The sequence below is a fragment of the Callithrix jacchus genome, chromosome 7, assembly GCF_049354715.1.
Source record: "Callithrix jacchus isolate 240 chromosome 7, calJac240_pri, whole genome shotgun sequence".
In the NCBI taxonomy this organism is placed as follows: domain Eukaryota; kingdom Metazoa; phylum Chordata; class Mammalia; order Primates; family Cebidae; genus Callithrix; species Callithrix jacchus.
In genome coordinates, this window is record NC_133508.1 from 106,250,429 (window position 1) to 106,271,392 (window position 20,964).

A 20,964-nucleotide genomic window follows, 5' to 3' on the forward strand; every position below is an offset into this window, starting at 1 on the left:
TACTTTGAATTATGTTCCTTCAATGCATAGTTTATTGAGGGTTGTTAACATAAGGAATGTTGAATTTTATCCAAAACCTTTTCTGCATCTATTGATATAATCTTGAGGTTTTTGTTTGTAGTTCTCTTTATGTGATGAATCACATCTATTTATTTGCATATGTTAAAACCTTGCATCCTGGGGATGAAGCCTATTGATCATCATGGTGGATTAGCTTTTTGATGTGCTGCTGGATTCAGTTTGCTAGTATTTTTGAGGATTTTTCCATCTATGTTCATCAAGAATATTGGCCTGAAATTGTGTGTGTGTGTGTGTGTGTGTGTCTGTGTGTCTGTGTGTGTCTGTGTGTTGTGTCTCTGCCAGGTTTTAGTATCAGGGTGATTCTCACCTCATATAATGAGTTAGAGAGGAGCCCTTCCTTTTCAGTGTTTTGGAATAGTTTCAGTAGAAATGGTACTGCTTTTCACTATACTTCTCATAGAAATCAGCTCTAAATTCATCTGGTCCTGGGGTTTTTTTGTTGGTAAGCTTTTTATTATTGATTCAATTTTAGAACTTTTATTGGTCTGTTCACAGATTCAATTTCTTCCTGGTTCAAACTTGGGAGATTGTATGTGTGGAATTATCCATTTCTTCTAGATTTTCTAGTTTACATGCATAGATGTATTCATAACGGTCTCTGTTTTTTGTGAGGGGGTTTTGGTTTATTTTTGTATTTTCTGCGAGGTCAGTGAAAATATCCCCTTTGTCATTTTTAATTGTTTTGATTTGGATCTTCTCTCATTTTCCTTTGATTGGTCTAGCTAGCAGTCTTGTATTTGACTAATGTTTTCAAATAAGAAACTCCTGGGTTTCTCAGTCTTTATATGGGCTTTTGCGTCTCAGTCTCCTTCAGTTCAGCTCTGATTTTGGTTATTTCTTTTCTTCTGCTAACTTCGGTGTTCATTTGCTCTTGCTTTTCTAGTTCTTCTAGTTGTGATGTTAGATTATTAATTTAAGAGCTTTCTAACTTTTTGATGTGGGCGTTTACTGCCATAAACTTCCCTGTTAACACTGCCTTAGCTGTTTCCCAGTTATCCTGGTATATTGTATCTTTATTCTCATTAGTTTCAAAGAATATCTTGATTTCTGCCTTAATTTTGTTATTTACCATAAGGTCATTCAATAAGCAGGCTTTATGTTCCCTCCCCAGCTTGGAGGCAGCAGGGGAAAGGACCATAGCCATGGCTGTGGTAGAGGATCTTTCACTTGCCTCTTGCGGCTCCACCTCAAAGAGATGTGGAATCACTATCAATCAGTGTGATCAGCCTGGGATGGAGCAGCTGTGTTGTGGGCCAAGCCAGGAACCCCTGCCTGGTGATAAATTGGAGGGTGGGGGGAACCTGGTTGAGGCGGACTGGCATTCTTCTTAAGGCAACTGCAGTTTGGTTAAAGCACTCAGGGCCTTGGCTCCTTCCTCAGCCTGAGGGCAGCAAGAGGGGTAACAGGGCAGTGGCAGTGGCAATGGTGATTTCACTTGCCTTTGGGAACTCCACCTCAGAAACACAGAGCTGCTCCTACTGGGAATGTCAAGGCGTAGGGCAGATTCTTTGCTACCTCATGCTGGGGAGTCTGCTTGATAAAGAGCAGGAGGGTTGAAGGCTCACAAAACTGAGAGGTTGGGATTCTCTCCATATGGTGACTGTGGTGTGCTGAAAGCTCTGGTGAAACCCTGAGGATCTTTGTTTCTTTGCCCAGACTGAAGGCAGCAGAGGCTAAACTGTGTGGCAGTGGCAGATGGGCTATCAGTTTCCTCTGGGAGACCCTCCCCAGGGAAATACAGAGCCACTAATAGTCAGTAGGTTCAGGGGTGTGTGGGATGGCTATTCTCCAGTCCCAAGCTGGGGCCCTTCCTGGTGAAGAGTGGAGAGTGGGGGCTAGCAGGAAACAGAGTGGACTCCTCTCTTACAGTGACTGCAGTGTGCTGCAGGTGGCAGTATAGCGACTAGACCCTTAGTTCCTTCCTCTGCACAAGGGTGATAGGGGCAGTACCACTGCAACTGCAATGGCAGAGTGGTTGTGGATTGTCACGGGGATTTCCTCCTCGGAGAACTGCAGAGCTGCCTCTGACTAAAGTGTTCGGGTAAGAGCAGGGTAGCTGTGATGGAGTCCAGGTTGGGAGGCCTTGCCTAGTTGGCAGAAGCAGGGTTGGCAACTCATGTGAATAATAGTCCAGATACTTTTCCCTGGAATGGCTATGCTATACTGGAGATCCATGCAACTCCCTAATCACTGCTTGATCTCCAGAGGCTGAAGGCTGTAGTGGTAGAGGGCTGCCAGACAGCAAAAGCAGTGGTCGGTCTCTCTCTGGGAGCTCTGTCCTACACAAGTACAGAGTTGCTACCAGCCCAAGATGCCCAGTGGGTGGTGGCTGGAGTCCCAGGATGGCAGGGGGTGTCTCATTTCATGAGAAGTGGGATTAGGGATGCATGTAAAAAAATAGTCTGACCACTTTCTTGTGTGATGGTTGTGCTGTGCTGGAGATCTGTGCCACTCCTTAACACCACTGGAGCCTGAAAGCTATAGTGGCAGGAGCTGTGACATAGCAAAAATAGTGGCCAGTCTCTCTGGGAGCTCCATCCCAAGGAGATAGAAAACTGCTACCAGCCCAAGAGCCCAGACAGGGTTGGCTTGAGACTCAGACCAAAGGGCCTTATCCTGTGAGATGTGGGAGAGGCAAGGTCTGCAGTCCATTTCTTCTTAGGCCCCTGGATTTGGCTCCTTTCCTGAAGGTGCTCAAGAGAGCCTGACTTTCCCACTCCAAGAGCTGCAGCTGCTAAATACTAGGATGCCTGGGGATTCAAGACTCACAGGACTCCACATGTGCCTGAGCAGAGGCTCTGTCCAGACTCTACATAGCTCTCAGTGTCAGTCTGGGGGTTCCAGAGGGCTGAACTTATAAGGGGATTAATCACCTGAGCCTAGGGTTGCAAGGGTCCATGGCAGAAGTGTCTGTCCCTGGGGATTCAATTATTCATCATTTCCCCAAGGTAGAAAAGTCTCCCCCAGCTCCATGCCACATCCAAGTGGGAGTTTGTCCTGTCTCGCTCCTCTCTGTTCTCCATAGGGCAAGTTGTTTCCTTGATGAATCCCAGTGTGTTCCAGTTGAAGATCTAGTAATTATTTGCTACTCTTCATTTCCACGAGAGCGATGAACACTAGCTGCTTCTAGTCAGCCATGTTGGCCTCTCCCCTCAAATCTTTTCAGCATAGTTTCTCTCATTGCTTTTATCATAAGAGAGTATTCCATAAGCTAAGGTTACCCAAAATAGTCTTTGCTATGTTCATTTTTACAACTCTATAATTTACATTTTATTCTCTAAGGCATCAAAAATTCATTGTAGTCTATGGTGAAAGCTAATAATATAACCTAATTATTTTCTAATACTTCAGGAATTTTTAAAACAATGGTTTGTTCATTACAGTGAGTGTGAATACTGTTAATTTGTTAGTATTGTGCCTTAATCAATTTCTGAATATTGACCGAGGTTATTTTTCTGATATGTTTTAAAACATTCTATGAGGGATTCACAGTATTTATTTAATTTTTAGAAATACATCGAATGTATTCGCTATTCAATATATATTTTAAAAATAAGTAAATATTATTCACATTTTTCAAACAGTCTGTATTCTTTATTTTGGTCTCAGTTGTCTCATAACAACTGCATGTACTGAGAAATTACATTAGGGACTTCCAGTTAAATAACATTTTAAACTTGAAAATATGAAGACAATTTAGGTATTTTCTTTTGAAGAAACAGAAAGTAGTTTTGAAGTTTTATAAAAATCTAAATTCAAATATAAATAATTGAAACAATGTGAGGAGATGAACCTTAGCAGTTAGGACTTGGTAATGTGGGGTCTTAAACATCATGGAATGGAGCCCCGATCTTATTTGTAGGCCACCTATTTTTAAATGCTGGTTTTGTTTCAGCTACATCAAAATAACCTGAGAAGTTTTGTAAGTATGCATTGAAGCCATACTTAAGTTACAGTTAGATTCTGAAGGCAACTTTAAGAGGCAAATATCTTGTATTATCAAAATAAGTGCTGACAAATCTCTTAGTGTATTCATGATTGCGTGGTCAACTTGTACAGAAATTCCTATGGATGCTAAAGTCTGAGTATCGGCAAAGAATGAGAAGGACATGAAGATGATTGGGCATTCAAACTTCTCTTCACTTAAGATAAATATCCATATACATTGGTGAATGAAGATTAGGTTCAAATGTTGGTTCTAACCCAGTCTTTTTCCTTTTTGCTTCTAGTACTCCTATTACTTGTTTGATAATCCCTATTGAAATAATACACATTTCTCTACTCCTTTTTAAATTTTCTTTCATCTTGCCTCTCAACAATTTAGTCTAGATTTATCTTTTGAACCACCTTGCAGTTTACCAATTCTTACTTTATATGTGTCTAATTTGTTAATGCCACTGATTGAATTTTACTTTATTATATCTTTATATTTTATATTACATTATATTTTGTTATATATTTATATAAGAAAGTAATATATAATAAATATATAAATAATAATTTTATATATTATAAAAATATAAAATGGTATATATTATATATAGTATATGTAATGTATTTATTATATATATCACTTTGTTATATTTTTCAGTACTAAGATTTCTAATTGAGACAGTTTCCAGTACTCTGCCTAAATTGTCCTCCTTGCATTTTATTTACTTGAATCTATTTATCACAGTTTCAGTGGATTTGAAAATTCACTTATGTATATCCCTGGTGGAAATTTAATTTGCTCTTTTTCTTGGTTTTTTGATTAAATCTTTTTTCTTTGTATATTTGGGACTTTTATTGAATAACATTAAATGTAAAAATTATAAACATAATTTGAGACTCTAGATGTTTTCACTCTCCAAAAAAAGGTTTTAATTTTGTTTCTGGCTTGTATCTAGCTGGGGACAATAGTAATGCCAGATCATCTTGATACAGTAAAGGTCTTAGATAATTTGAAGCTGAGATGTAGTCCTTTTCTTAGCTTTCACCCTTATTCCTGTGCTTGACCCTTTAGAGTCCCAACAGAAACCTAAGCATCTGCTAAAATCCTTCCTGCTTAGTGGGTCCTCAACTCCAGTTTCGGTTCTCTCAGTACTTTCTGTCAGGCAAAATCTCTGCCTACATTCTCAAACTTTCCAAAAACACTTTCGGAGTTAGCAAATTCCTCAACAAAAAACATAGTACTAATTGCCAAGCTCATTTCTTTGGCTTTCCTTCTGTCCCCCGCCATACCCCAAATCCCAGCCCTCAAAATTTTGTTGTCTGATAACTTTTCAATGTCTTCAGATACTTTAAAGCCTGTTTTGCCCAACTTTTCTAGGAAGTATAAGAATTTTATATCAGAGTTCTCCAAGAAACAGAGGACAAAATAGAATTAATCATGCAAGAGATGTATTGGAAGCAATGCCTGTAAACATAAAGGTGAGAGAGTGAAAGAGTAGGCAGAGAGATTTTTCAGATGATGATGTAGGTCTGAAACCTGGGAAAGAGAAGAGGGAAGGAAGGATGATTGGTTAGTAAAAGCTTCATACTACAATGTACTTCTAGGGAACTGTCTCAACCCAAACAAGGGGGCACTGCAAAGTAAAGATTAACTATCAAAGAAGTCTCCTGTTAGCAGAAATGGCCCAGCTATAATATCCCCACCAAGTTCAGTTATCAGCTTTGAGCAACTCAGAGGGAGTGTGGCCTTGGGGAAAGCACTGCAAGGTAGAGGATGCAAAGACGTGGTAACTAGAAGATGTTTTCCAGCTACTGCACTCATATCAGATTTCCTTGAAGGGATGGATAGCTGATGACCTATGGAACCACCGGCCTTATAGCATAAATGTACTGCATAAATATTATATATGATTTTTCCTCCATCCATCTTTGTATTATCTTGTTACTTAGTGATTGATTTGAATATTTATAAGACTGCTACAAAAGAGCAATGGGATGAAGCAGACTATATTTTTAAACTAATGGATTAATCTAAAAACTAAATATTGGAACACACTAGAAATATAATGGATGTCATTTTGCTTAACTGGATAGCTTATTAAACCCCTTAAGCTTTTGATTATATTGGTTTCTATTCATGTTTTATGTTTTCTGCATCAGCATATTACCTACAGACTTTATTTACTGATTTTAGGGATTTAAAAGGCCTAAATGTGTTTTCATCTTTCCATTTATTGCCAAATGCTTGACATACACAATCAGATTAACAACAGATTGTCTCACACTTCATGTTTTCTCTTGCCTCTCCTTGGAGTGTCCCTCGCTGCTTCTTACTGCGGTTATTTCTTATGTATCTTTCAAGGGTCAGTTCAAGCATCAGTCATCTTCAGGAAGTACTCCCATACAACCTTTCTGTGTTTCTGTAATATCTAATAGATATGTTCATTGTATCACTTACCCCACTGTGCTTTAATGATTGTTTGAGCTCCTTGAACAGAGACTTTGCTTTTGTTTTTCATATATTTCTTATAAGTAGCACTTTGCAAATAACATAAGTGCTCAATAAATGTTTGTTCAATAAAAAGCTTAAGTTTCATTAGAAAATATATATAACCACAGACATGTTTAGCACCTCTACTTAGTCATATTGACTTATCGTGATGAAAAGACAGGCACAGGTTTTGCTTGACATAGGGGGGCAGGATGCAGTTCTAGGAACTAGTGATGGGTCACTGTATATTGAAGAAGGTTTATAAAGTGGCCACCACTTAAGATCATAGAATGTGCTTAAAATGGAAAACCTGAGGCTAAGTTACTTGCTGAAAAGCAACTCACAATTTTTCACAAAGCTCTCTGGGATTTTAATTTTAGTTTGTTTTTAATATCTGTTACCTAAGCCTAAGTGGATTGGTTGGGTAAACTAAGTGCTTTTAGCCATTAGCAAAAACAAAATGGCATTCACACATCTGCTTAAGAGAAAAAAAAATGTTTTTTTGGTTTCCTACATATGTGGTATCAAGGACAGGGTGTTGTTATAGCTGGGAGCAAAAGAAAAAAAAATCCATATCTAATGTGAAGTATCATTTAAAGCATTATCTTGTTGCCAGTTTTTCTTTTAGACCTGGCTTGATTTCTGCAACAGAACCTCTGGGACTATTCATTTTCATGGCTGTCTTAGTAGTTTCTCCTCTAGAACACTCACCAACCTTTTGATTCCCAACTCCCTTATTTCTGTTGTCCTCACCTCCAGAACACTTGTCGTATTGAATGGGAACTAGGCTGAAGAAACACTATAGTTCTGCTTTATGCAATATCACATTTAAACAGTAATTGGCATAATTATCACGTTTTAAAAATTGATAATAGGCCAGGTGTGGTGGTTCATGCCTGTAATCTCAGCACTTTGGGAGGTTGAGGTGGGCGGATCACTTGAGGTCAGGAGTTCAAGACCAACCTGGGCAACATGGTGAAACATTATTTCTACTAAAAGTATAAAAATTAGCAGGATGTGGTGGCTATAATCCCAGCTACTGGGGAGGCTGAGGCATGAGAATCGCTTGAACCTGGGAGGCAGAAGTTGCAGTGAGCTGAGATTTCACCACTGCACTCCAGCCTGGGTGATGGAATGAGACTCTGTCTCAAAAATAATAATAATGATAGTGAGAATTATAACTGCTAGAAATTTCACAAATAAGATAACTCTGAATTATATGTATAAATATATCTATATTTTTTTCTTATAGTGAGCTTAAGATACTTGACTATAGAAAATCTATTATAAGAGCAAAACACAAAATATTTTTCTCTATGCTTTGTGGACATCACCTTTCTGCTTAAAATTTTCCAAAGGCTTTGCACTTCAAATAGAATAAACTTCAAATGTAAAGTCGGCAAGACCTTAGATAATCTGGATGTAGCCTGTCTTTATAATTTATTCTCTTAATATTTTTTGCCTGGGTCCCTAGCTCCAGTAGACTTCCTTTTAATACTTAGACATGTTTAGGCCCTTCCTTCCTTAGAAATTTTGCCTGTGATTATCCATATTTTCCTTCATGTATCTGTTTTTATTTTTTATTTTTTGCAATTTAGTTCTCAGCTCGTATGTCATCTTCTTAGAAATGTCTACGCTGACAATGTTAGATAAAGTAGTCTATTTTATTAGTCTATTTTACTTGCTCTAAAGCATTCTACATTACCTTAACCTGTTGATTCCACAAGGGCATGGGCTTTGTTTGGTCACAAAAAGGGGACAATTTAGCTAGAAATATCAGCAGTGTTATATGTGATCCTGTCATCTTCAGATTCAATTCTTTGAAAGTAACAAGATTATATTTGATTGTGAGAGAGGACAAAAGAAGAAAATGGTCAAGCAGCCAGTTAGGGTGGGCCACTGGTTGAATTCTTTCAAACAAAACAACAACCTGAAAAATCAAGCTGTAGGCACAGATAAGGGAATCTGTGCAGGGGGGCTAACCTAAGACATGCCTACTGCAGCACAGATAAGAAAGGCTACACAGGTGACTTAGCCAGACATGCCTGCAATGGAAAATTCCATCCCCTAACATATGTGCAGTAAGGGGAACAGAGCAATACGGAGTAACTCAAGCTAAGGACACACATACATACTAGGAAGATGGGGATGGAACTACCAGAAATCTGTGCCTTATGTAAATGAGATACCCAGCCCTTATCAGTTTTTTATAAAAGCCTTTAAATTCAACTGTAAAAAGAGTGACCCACCCAGGCCCCCTTTCTGCTGCAGAGCTTTCTTCTTTCAAGTATTAGACTTTGCTCCAACCTCGCCCTTTGTATCCACCTTCCTTATTTCTCTTGGTTGTGAAACAAAGAACTCCCGGTTACACCTCACAATGAAAGACGGCTACATTGTGATACATCGGTAACACTATAACAATTGGACTGACTTCACATATGTGTAGTCACTGAGAAGAGGACAACTGGCTGCAAATATCAATAGGCAGCCAGTATAACAATCTTCTTATCTTCAAGTCCAGTTCTTTGAAAGTCCAGATTGGCTCTGAACTGACTTCAAGCAAGTGCCCACTCTTAAACCAATTACTAAGGCTAGAGGATAAAAATGCAAATTAGTCAAACTTAGATTACATGCCCTCTGCATCTTAAAGACTGAGAATATGGAGGAGTGATTTTTCCAGAGAAAATTAGGGTAATTTTTTTTTTTTTAAAGTGAGGTTTGGGGGAATGGAGCTGGGCAGTGAAAGCAACAGTTGCTAACTAAAAGAAATAGTAATTGATCTGTTTAGTTTAAAGGGCTGCAAGGCATTCCTTAGGGTGGATGTATCCCAATGTAGCCAATCATTTCCCTGTGGGTGAATATTTTAGGTTGTTTGCAAAATAGTGTTATTATAAACATCATTGTTCATTAATCAAAATAATTCCTAAAAGTAAAAATGCTAGGGCCTAGTGTGCATATCAAATGTTCAATTTAGGAACATTATATTAAACAACCTTATAGAAATTCATTTCTCTTGCTAGAGTAGTCTTGTCTCATAGAGAAAATATAATGTGAGCCATATATGTAGTTGTAAATTTTCTAATAATCACATATAAAAAGTAAAAAGGAACAAATACAGTCAATCATTTATATATTTGTTAAACCCAAAAATCAACAATAATCTATTTTAACATGTAATTAATACAAAGATTCATTTATGGTGTAGTTTACATTTTGTTCTTATACTAAAGCCTGAAACCTGAGGTGCATTTTACACTTACAACACACTCAGTATGGATCAATGCTCAGCGGCCAAGTGGAATAAGTGACTATCTTATTGGAGAGCACAGCTCTAGAATACTCTAGTTCTAGTAAACACAGAGGGGGTTTTACATACCCAAGTGCTCTCAGAGACTGGTTTCTGGATGATAATTTAAATCTAGCTTTAAATTGAACCTAGTACAAATCACTCATTAATCAATAAACTGTCCATCTCTAAAGAAAAGTTTCACTCTAAGTGGTGGTTCAGAAGTAGATAGTGGAGAAAACATGGCAACATCTCAAACCAATAATGAAGACAAGAGTAGTCACCAGGAGGAGGCTTAAGAAAAAAGCTGAGTCTTAGAATAATGGAAAGTTTGCCTGGGGTGCGGTGAGAAATGGTAAGAATCAGGGAAAATTTAGATAAAGCTACCCAAAGGAGAAGAATGTGAATCTGGTAAACTGCAGTTATGAAGCAACAGAGTAGTAAATTCCACTGTGATCTCAGAGAGTTCATCAGACTTTGGGTGAAATATGGCTTTAGACTGTGCAAATCTTTTTACTGTGGTTTCAGGAACAAATCTAATAAATACTGAGTGCTTACTCAGAGCTGTGTTCTGTATTCATTTGTTTCTCACAACACATGAATTAGGAACTGTTCTTATACTAATTTTGCTGATTAAACCGATTGAGATGCAAAGTAATTAGTTTCATAGCTAGTAACTGGCGATGCTGAGATCTAAACTGCTGGTTTCTAACTCTAGAGTCCAGTCCATTAGCTCTGGTCTATTTTATTCTTAGAGTATATTTTATGTGTTCTTATAGTCAAGTCTTTTAATTAATATTTATCTTTCTGTGCACACTGACACTAGCAAATAGGTTCCTTAAAATCTTAGACACAAGTATTCTAATCACCAAAAGCTATATTTTCCTTTGAAAATTAATGCTTAGAAATTCAATTTATATTTTGATGTCTTATGAAATGGCTTACAAGTTTAGTCCCAAGGCCCTGGTGTACTCTCGGTATATATAAAAAAAATTATTTAAGGTTGAAGACCGTAGGAGAGAAAAAATAATATTTTTCTCCTCACCCATTGCAAGGTTCATGGATGATGCCTCTGTAACAAAAGGCAGACTAGTAAGAAAAAATATATAAATTTATTTAGTAGTTTTATAGGACACAGAAGCATTCAGAAATAAAGACCCAAAGATCTATGGAAAACCATCCTTTTGTGGATAGTCATGCAGAAGTGTAATTGGAAGACAGAGAGTGTCATCTAACTGTAATAAGCTGGAGGAAACTTAACAAGACCTGTTTTTTCTAATCCTTCTTGGCTTCTAGATGAAGAGTAAAGACCCTCCAGGAGAGTTTTATGACTTACTTTCAGCAGAAATAGTCGGAGACTTCTTTCATGACCTGCTTCAGGCCATAAAGGTGGAAGGTCAGAGTGACAACCTTGCCGCTACTATGGATTTCTCAATTTCCTTGTGCTTAGGATGCTCAAGATGCCATATCTGTGGTATCGTAATCTGGGGTCTGGCAAGACCAAGTCCTGAATCCTGGAGACTCTATTAGACTCTACCTGAACAGCCAGCCTCTTCCCCTGTCTTTCTGACCTGCCGTCTCATCTTTCACACAGTGCTATTGAGTTGTTAGAAAGAAATTGCCCTGGGATAAATAAGAAAGCATCTGTCATCTTAATGTGACAGTAAAGTAGCAGAGGACCAGAACAATAATCATTTAATTGTTTTTGATTGCTTGGGAAATGCCACTGAGCCTCAAGGAAATGCCTGAGGGAGGGTGTAATGAAAATGTTGGTGTGGGTGTATGTATTATCTCATTCCAATTCCCAGAGTTAGCTGGAGATCCAATAGTCTGACCCACTCCCACCAATTGAATAAAAAGAAAAGAAAGAAAGAAAAAAAATGAAAATGAAACAGATACTAGACTGAGAATGTAAATGTTATGTTTCTTTGCTATTAGTTACTTCAAGACTTCAATTTTTGACTTTGAGAAAGTCTGTATGCTGGTGGCACATACTTGAGGCAATGGGAAAAATATGTGAACCAGTATTCTTCCTACTCCTAAGCCAGGAGAAAATGCTGTTAAACAGTATTTATAAACAGCCCAAAAAATGATTACTGAATTCAGAAACAGTTTAGGTAAGCACAAGGCTGAGCAGAGAAAGTTTTAGGATTTAAAAGTTCAACTGGCAGAGAAAATGACTTTTTTCTTTCAAGGGAATGTTTGTTGAAATGTCTGGAATATGTTTACCAGAAGTAAAAAGATAGTCCAACAGACTTTCACAGCCTCTCAGGCGTAGTGCTCAGGGAAAGCAGTTATCATTCTTCCTCAACCTGCTTTGGGATCCTAACAGCCTGGTAAACAGAGATTTGGCAAACGTTTCTGAGGATGGGAACTGTGATTCTGTGTTTCTTTTCTTTTCTTTTCTTTTCTTTTTTTTGCTGGATCCTCAGGCTGTGGCACTGGCAAGGCATTATGCAAAATTTTATAAGTATCTATTAAAAGATACTGAATAAATAAGACACTTTTTTCCTATCGCTCAGAATTTCTTTCATTAGTGATTGTTTGGCTGTATATCTGGAATTAAATGTAAGCTAGTGGACCTCTTGGTAGAGTGCCATAGAGGAAATTCAGAGAGGATCAAAGCAGATAACCTTAATGTCAGTTTTAATCTTGAGAGTCTACAGTTCTAAAACCTTTCAAAGACTCAATCTCATGAGCATGATTAAGCAAAATACCTAGTTCCTCAGTGTCAGGAACAACACACCTCTGATGGAATTTGGGGATTTATTGATGAAGATATATATTTACAAGAAAAGACTGCTGGACTCCTCCAGATACAAGCTGATACACAGGGCTTATCTGTCACAAATGTAAACTTGGGGCTTCCCAACAATTTTAGAAAATAATTTTTTATTAGGCTCAGAAATGATCTCATCAAAGTTTTGGAGAATTTCTCTCAAGGTCCTTGAGCTCCATGGGAACCATTTGAGTCTGGGAAGGTACCTGGGTTACCTGAACTGAATTGGCTTCTCTCTGGGTTCCTCTGAGACCCTCACTGCATCACCACATACGTGGAAGTAATGACACTTACCGACTTGCATTCATTAGTATAATAGCTTTAATGATTTGATTTGCTCCTGTAAAAAGTGCTATATAAATGCAAATGATTGCCAAGGATCATAATTAACAGTCTTCAGCTGCAAACGACTAATATCTCAGGTCCATAGGCCAGAGAAAGAGAAACGTAAAGGTATTATTTAAGAAGACTGTTACCTCTGTGCTAACTATGATGACAAGCATTTGTAAAATCGGCATCTTTCTCTAGTAACATAGCTGGGATATTTTTGCTGACCAAAGAAGATACTGGTATAATTCATCTTTCAGAAGTGTTAAATGCTAGGGTAGTACAATGTTGCATTAAAGATGGGGGAGAGTATAAGAGGAAGGAGGGGGAACCAGGGAATCTCTTTCCAGGTGGGAAAATGGAAAGTCCCAGGACCCTAAGTGTCTTTAATAGAGAAAGATTTATCATAATTTGCACTCTGCCAGAAGTGTAAACAAACAGTTTTACAGGATAAGAAAGTACAATTACAGAACCCAACCATTTCAAGTGAAATGTAATTTACTTCCTTATGTATCATTTACTCTGTCATTGACATATATTAGATAATTCTTATTGACAACATTGATTATCTCCATGAAACCAACAATCCGATTAAACAGCAAAAGCTTCAGGTATCTCCATTTTAATCTGGAAGGAAGAGGGAATTTCTGTTGCTAGAGATGAGCTTCATTTGCTCTTTAAGTCCAGCTGCCCATCTTGCTGTTAAATTACAATAAATAAATAAGATTAGCTAAAATAAAAGGAAAGGTGGTTGTGCTTTCATTCCTCTCACAGGTTGGCTCCCTTTTTTAAAAGATTACATTTTATAAAGTTTTGATTTTTACAATGTGAGAGAGAATACAGTCTTTGTTTTTTCTATTAACTGACATATCCCTTTAATAACCCTAGGACCCATGGGCAAGTGGCAAAACCCTCTACTCAGTATATTACTTAAATAGAAAATTAAGTAAGAATGAGTACTCTTAGCCAGCAGCTTAGGCATCTTATCTTGCTTGGTTTGTAGGGACAGTTATTTTAACAACTTTTAGAGGCTCTCATTAACTTCTTATGGTGTCACAACATTCTCTGATCATAAGTGCTTGCCTTCTCTTTGTAAGCCATTCTCATTTTACAGCTTGTCTCTTTCGTCTATTGCTTGATCCAAGATCAGTCTTTCATTTGTTTATAGATAATTTACTTCTATGGTTACTTGGGATTTTTCAAGCACAAAATGTCAATCGAAGTGAGAAGTTCAGAAAAGAGACTCAAGTACTTTGAAATACAAGACGTTTGATGTTCATCTGCTTGAAACCACCTTTGCAAACTTATGACTGAGAGACAGTGAAAGAGATCTAACCTGACTCCATCTTGCTTCTAATCTTTAAGCTGTCCTTGTTCCTTCCTGGGCATAGGCTGAACTAATGTTGGGAGAAACTTACTTTATAATGTAAAACAAAGACAATAACAGCCCTTTCCCAAAACCAACCTCCTTCTTGCCCAGGAACTAGACTGCCTTTGTAGGACTAACAAATTAGCCACAAGATTAGAAATTATGGTTTAGGAGTCATGCAGCTGGAGGCTACCAGGTTCTGACCCTCCCTAAACTGCTCCTAAGATCAGTGCTTGAGATATTTTGCAGACCCTGCACTTGATGGAGCACCTGGCACCACCCAGATGGATAAACTGACATATCTAATCTCGTGGTCTCCACCCAGGCACTGACTCAGTGCAAGAGGATAGCTTCCATTTCCTACGACTTCATCTCCTACATGACCAATCAGCACTCCTGGCTCACTGGCTTCCCCCAGCCACCAAGTTGTCCTAAAAACTCTGATACCCAAATGCTCAAGGAAACTTACTTGAGTAATAATAAAACTCCAGTCTCCGGCACAGCTGGCTCTTAATGAATTACTCTTTCTATATTACTCAGCTGAGTAATGAGCAAGGTGAACCCATTGGGCAGTTACATGGTGAGGAGGTTTCATGCTCCAAAGGTGAGGAGTCCTATAAAGGTTGAAAGACTGGTAAACCCATGAACTTACTTCTAATGTCTCATGTAATTTACTTTTTAAAAAGAAGCAGTGTGTTCATAATTTTAGTTCAAAATAGAGTACACACTGATACAGCTCCAATAAGTGGAGGAACACAGGTTCTTTGCCTTGAGTTGAATTAAGTAAAATGACATGGAACCACGTGGAGGGGTTTTAAGGAGCAAAGAGTTTAATTGGCAATTAAGGAGGAAGAAGCTCCCCATTCAGAGACAGAGGGAGGCTGGAGGAGGTCGTGTCTGATTTGCATAGGGCTCAGGGGATTGATTTGACCAGGCATGTCATTCACGTAGCCTGCAAAAAAAAAAAAAAAAAAAACTGGTCCTCTCACCCTAGCCTTTTAATATGCAAATGCAGGGCACCATGATGTGATGTTCTACACACATGGGAATATGGGGGGCAAGGAAGAAGACAGGGAGAGTTTCCATGTTTGGGGACCCAGTTTCTCATGGCCTGTATTTGCATATCAAAGATTGCCGGCCCAGCTCTAAGGCCTGGGGCTTTCCTGCTAGACTAGAAACATTTCTGGAGCTGCTTTAAAGAAAACACAAACTTTCCAAGTAGCCCTTTTACTCTCTATCTGCCTAAAATAATTTCTTAGTAACTCCTATAATAACACAATGAGAAGATTAATAGTGAACTTTAAAACAATTTGTTTTCCATCAAGACAGGACATTTAATGTGGAAACTAGAAGAAATTGATCCTGCAGCCAGCTAGTGGTACATATTAAAATATAAGTTGTGTGAGTAGGGAAAAAGTAATTTTGTCTTTACCCTGATAACTTCTTGGCTAGGGTCCTTGTAACAGAAGCAAAAAAAAAAAAAAAACAAGTTTATTAACATTCATGTTTCATGTATACATGAGAGATACCCAGAGCAATGTGAAATTCAAAGTGGTGGCTTTGAGTCAGGCTTAAATATCACCTTAAGCTAAATCAAAGAAAGAAGGGTGTTGGCAAAGTCAGTTACAGGGAGGAGACCAAGAAAAGTACATTAAACAAGAATAAGTTATGTTATGTAGATTAAAGTCAGTACCTTCTCCATTGATGAGACTCACTTGTGATTTACAGTCATCCTGATTTTTCTGGTACAGAGAAGGAGACACCATTACAAATGGAGATTTTCTTTATAAATGTAAATTTCCCTTATAAAAGGGTAACTTCTACTCTGTTTTTAGAGCTTTTCCTGTGTCTGCTGTTTCTCAAAATAATCAGCTCAAAGTAATTCTTATGCCAAAGAGGCATATTTGAGGTGGCATATTCTGGCCTCCTACAGTCATATTTTGGGGTGGCATATTCTGGTCTCTTACAGTCATATTTGAAGTGGCATATTCTGGTTTTCTACAGTCATATTTTGAAGTAGCATATTCTGGTCTCTGACAGTGGTAATATTTTTAAAGCATATTTTAAAGCAATGCAACCCAATTACAGGGTTAAAGTTGTTTGAATCCTCAGCAAGTTTTCAAAATTTGAAAATTTGTTTTTGTTTCCTTTCTTTCTTTTACTGTTCTTGCTTACCCTGGAGATCTTTTGGCCTCATCTATGTTTTAACTGTTTAAATTTCAGCTGGCACTTAACATCCCATATGCCCTCTTTTTCTTTATGTCCTTCAAAAGTCCTTTCTCTCTAAAGTGATTTCAGCTAGGTGTTAGGAGTTGTTGATGAAAAGAGCTGAACTCTGTAAAATATGTAGAGATGTATTCTGAGCCAAATGTGAGTGACCATGGCCTGTGATACAGCCCTCAGAAGGTCCTGAAAACATGTGCCCACGATGGTTGGGGTACAGCTTGGTTTTATACATTTTAGAGAAGCATGAGACATCAATCAAACATTTAAGAAGTACATTGTTTTGGTCCAGAAAGGTGGGACAACTCAAATTGGGGGCTCTCAGGCTATAAGTAAATTTAAAAATTTTCTGATTGATAGGTTGTTTGAGTTTGTTCAAAGACCTGGGATTGATAGAAAGAGAAGGTTCAGGTTAAGATAAAGACTGTGGAAACCAAAGTTCTTTTGAAGTCTTACAGTGACTTCCCTTTGAGAAAATTGATGACAAATGTCTCCTATTCAGATCTTAGTTAATGTCTTTAGGATTGGGAGGGTCTGGAAGAAAAAGATCTAGCTATATTAATAGAGTTTCTTTACAGATGCAAATTTCCCTCCACAAAGAACAGCTTTGCAGGGTCATTTCAAAGTATGGCAAAGACACATGTTTAGGGGTAAAATATTTTGATTTTCTTCCTTGTCTTGTAATGTTATGCCAAAGTCAGGCTGGAAAGTTACAATATATAGGATTAAATATAATGCATCTAATGAGAAATTATGATTTGTACGGCATGACTCCTCAGAACCCTTAGATAGGAATTTGGGCAAGTTAAAAAAAAATCAGAGTTTAGTCCTCAGAGTAAATAACTTATCTTTATCAGACTAATTGTGAAAAATATACCTGGAAAGAAAAAGACCTTATTAAAGCAACAACATTCTATAAGCGATATGGTGGCTGTTTACTGGTTCTGTCCCTTCTGGGAAACAGCATCTTGATGTTGTGAGGGCCAAGGTCTTTGCTCCCTTAAAAACTCATGAAAAATCACTGACATGAGGCACATTAATTAATAGGAGAAAGGACATACAAATTTATTTAACATTTATACATGGGAATCTTCAGAATGAAGACCTCCTCACAATAAGGTATCAAAGCTTGTATACCATCTTGAGATTATAGAAAAAAGGTGGGCTTAGATTCTGGTAAAACAGATTATGGGAGGAGAGAGAAGAATTCTATTGAGGGGCAATAAATAATTACTTGGGGGAAATAATTGGATCGGGAAACAGAAATTCTTAATAGTTTTCTTTGGAGTTAAGTTGTTAAAACAGAAGCTCTGAATGAAGAGATCCCCCAAACAGGCTTTGCGTGAGCAACATGGCTGTTTATTCACCCAGGTGCAAGCAGTCTGAGTCCAAACAGAGAGACAGCAAAGGGCAGAGGAGTAGGAGCTGGTTTTATCGATTTGGGGTAAGCAGTGGAAAGTTACAGAAGTTACAGTTTAGGGCAGTTTTTTGCAAGCTGGGAGCAGATCCTAGGTTTGCAAGCTGGGAGGGGGTCATAGGGTCTGGAGTCATGAAGTTGTCTAAGGTGGGTTACAAAGTCCAATGGCCTTGTCAATTGAGGCCAGAATAAGAAACAATAAAGGGGGAAAAAAAAACACAAAAAACCAATAGAGAATGTCTCAAGTTAGTTAGGCTCCGCAGGGGTTGATCATTTCTTCTAGAAACTCGTCTGGGGTGTATGTGCAGGTCACAGAGATGACCGTGCCATTCATGGCATTCATTGCATGGTCAGACCTTTCATTCCTGTCTTTCTATTAGTAATATAAAGGAAAAAGGAATGAAGAGTGGAGGGCAGAGGAATATTAGGAAGGCTGGCACAGAGAGGTGACGGGGCAATGTTTCTCAGGGCTTCTTCAAGCGGGATTGGGGGTGGCAGCTGCAGTGATGCTGTCCACCCATCACTTGGGGAACTCAGTTGTCTTAGGCAGCCACAGGGTGACTGCCACCCATCCTCCAGGGAGCTCAGATGGCTTAGATAGCAGGCAGCAACAGTAATGGTGGCTGTCCCTCCCCTCAGGAACTTGGTGGTCTTGGGCAAACTTCAGCCAAATGGCTGATGAGAACCTGCATGGGGCTGTGGTTGGGGCCCAAGGCCCTGGTGGTATGGGTCCCTAGTGGGATCTTCTGATCTGTAGGTTGCACAGTTTCATGGAAAAAGCACTATTTCCCAGGGTGGGTAGCATGCTCATTTGCCCCCTCCCTTCGTTGGCCTCCCCTGTCCCATGTGGCTCTCAGGTGGGCTGATGCACCACCCTGATTTTCCTTGCTCTCCAAGGGTCGTGCCAACTGCCTTATTACTCCTGATGACAGAACCTGGATACATTAGTCCATTTTCATGCTGCTGATAAAGACATACCTGACCCTGGGCAATTTACAAAAAAAAAAAAAAAATGGTTTATTGGAATCACATTTTTACATGGCTGGGAGGCCTCACAATCATGGTGGAAGGTGAAAGGTGTATCTCACATGGCAGCAGATGAGAGAAGAGAGCTTGTGCAGGGAAACTCCCATTTTTAAAACCACTCCCATTTTCAAACCATCAGATCTTATGAGATTTATTCACTATCACAAGAACAGCAAGGGAAATACCACTCACATGATTCAATTACTCCCCACCAAGTTCATCCCACAACATGTGAGAATTATGGGAATGAGATTTGGGTGGGGTCACAGCCAAACCCATAACATTCAGCCCCTGACTCCTCCTAAATCTCATGTTCTCACATTTCAAAACCAATCATGTCTTCCCAACAGTCTTAACTCATTTCAGCATTAACTGAAAAGTCCAGAGTCCAAAGTCTCATTCAGGACAAGGCAACTCCATTCCACCTACGAGCCTGTAAAATCAAAAGCAAGTTAGTTACTTCCTAGAGACAATGGAGGTACAGGCATTGGGTAAATACAGGCATTTCCAATGGGAGAACTTGGCCAAAACAAAGAGGCTACAGGCCCCATGCAAGTTCAAAATTCAGCAAGGCAGTAAAATCCTAAGGCTCCAAAATGATCTCTTTTCTCCATGTCTTGCATCCAGGGCATGCTGATGCAAGAGGTGGTTTCCTATGCTCTTGAGTAGTTCTGAGCCTTTGGCTTTGCAGGGTACAGCTTCCCTCCTGGCTACTTTCATGGGCTGGCATTGAGTGTCAATGCCTGTGGCATTTCCAGGCGCATGCTACAAATTGTTGGTGGATCTACCATTCTGGGGTCTGGAGGATGATGGTCCTCTTCTCATAGCTCCACTAGGTGGTACCCTAGTAGGGACTCTGTGTGGGAGCTTCAATCCCCCATTTTTTTTTTTTTTTTCATGCTGCCCTAGCAGAGGTTCTCCATGAGAGCATCACTCCTGCAGCAAACTTCTACCTGGGCATCCAGGAGTTTCCATAAGTCTTCTGAAATCTAGGCGGAGGCTCCCAAACCTCAGTTCTTGACTTCTGTGTACTTGCATGCTCAATACCACATGGAAGTTGCCAAGGCTTGGGGCTTGCACCTTCTGAAGCTGTGGCTCAACCTCTGCATTAGCCCTTTTTAGCCATGGCTGGAGCAGTTGAGACACAGGGCGCCAGATCCTAGGCTGCACACAGCATGGGGACCCTGGGCCTGGCGCATGAAACCACTTTTCCCTCCTAGCTTCTGGGAGAGGCTCTGAGGAAGGCCTCTGACATGCTCTGGAGATGTTGTCCCAATTGTTTTGAGGATTAATATTTGGCTTCTTGTTACTTCTGCAAATTTTCTGCAGCCAGCTTGGATTCCTCCTTAGAAAATGGATTTATTTTCTATTGCATTGTCAGGCTACAAATGTTCTGAACGTTTATGCTCTTCTTCCCTTATAAAACTAAATGTCTTTAACAGTACTCATTACTTCTTGAATACTTTATTGCTTAGAAATTTCTTCTACCAGATACCCTAAATCATCTCTCTCAAGTTCAAAGTTCCACAGATCTCTAGGGCAAGGGCAAAATGCTGCCAGTCTCTTTGCTAAAACATAACAGGAGTCTCCTCTGTTTCAGTTCTCAGTGAATTCCTCCTTTTCGTTTGAGACCACCACAGCCTGGATTTTATTGTCCATATTGCTATCAGCACTTTGAGCAAAGCCATTCAACAAGTATCTAGGAATTTCCAAAGTTTCCCATATTTTCCTGTCTTCTTCTGAACCCTCCAAACTGTTCCAGGAGTTGGAACAGTTTGGAACTGTTTCCAAGAGCCTGTTACCCTGTTCCAAAGTTGCTTCCACATTTTTGGGTATCTTTCTGGCAGTGCCCCACTCTACTGGTACCAGTTTACTGTATTAGTCTGTTTTCATGTTACTAATAAAAACATACCCAGGCCGGGCGCGGTGGCTCAAGCCTGTAACCCCAGCACTTTGGGAGGCCAAGGCGGGTGGATCACGAGGTCAACAGATCGAGACCATCTTGGTCAACATGGTGAAACCCCGTCTTTAC

At 39.1% G+C, this 20,964-nt stretch overlaps 1 long non-coding RNA gene across 1 annotated transcript in view; it reads left to right on the top strand.

Annotated features, from left to right (window-relative positions):
- LOC118142979 (uncharacterized) overlaps window positions 1–20,964 on the top strand; it is a 97,841-nt gene that overhangs the window by 62,702 nt on the left and 14,175 nt on the right. The gene's annotated exons all lie outside the window — the stretch shown is intronic.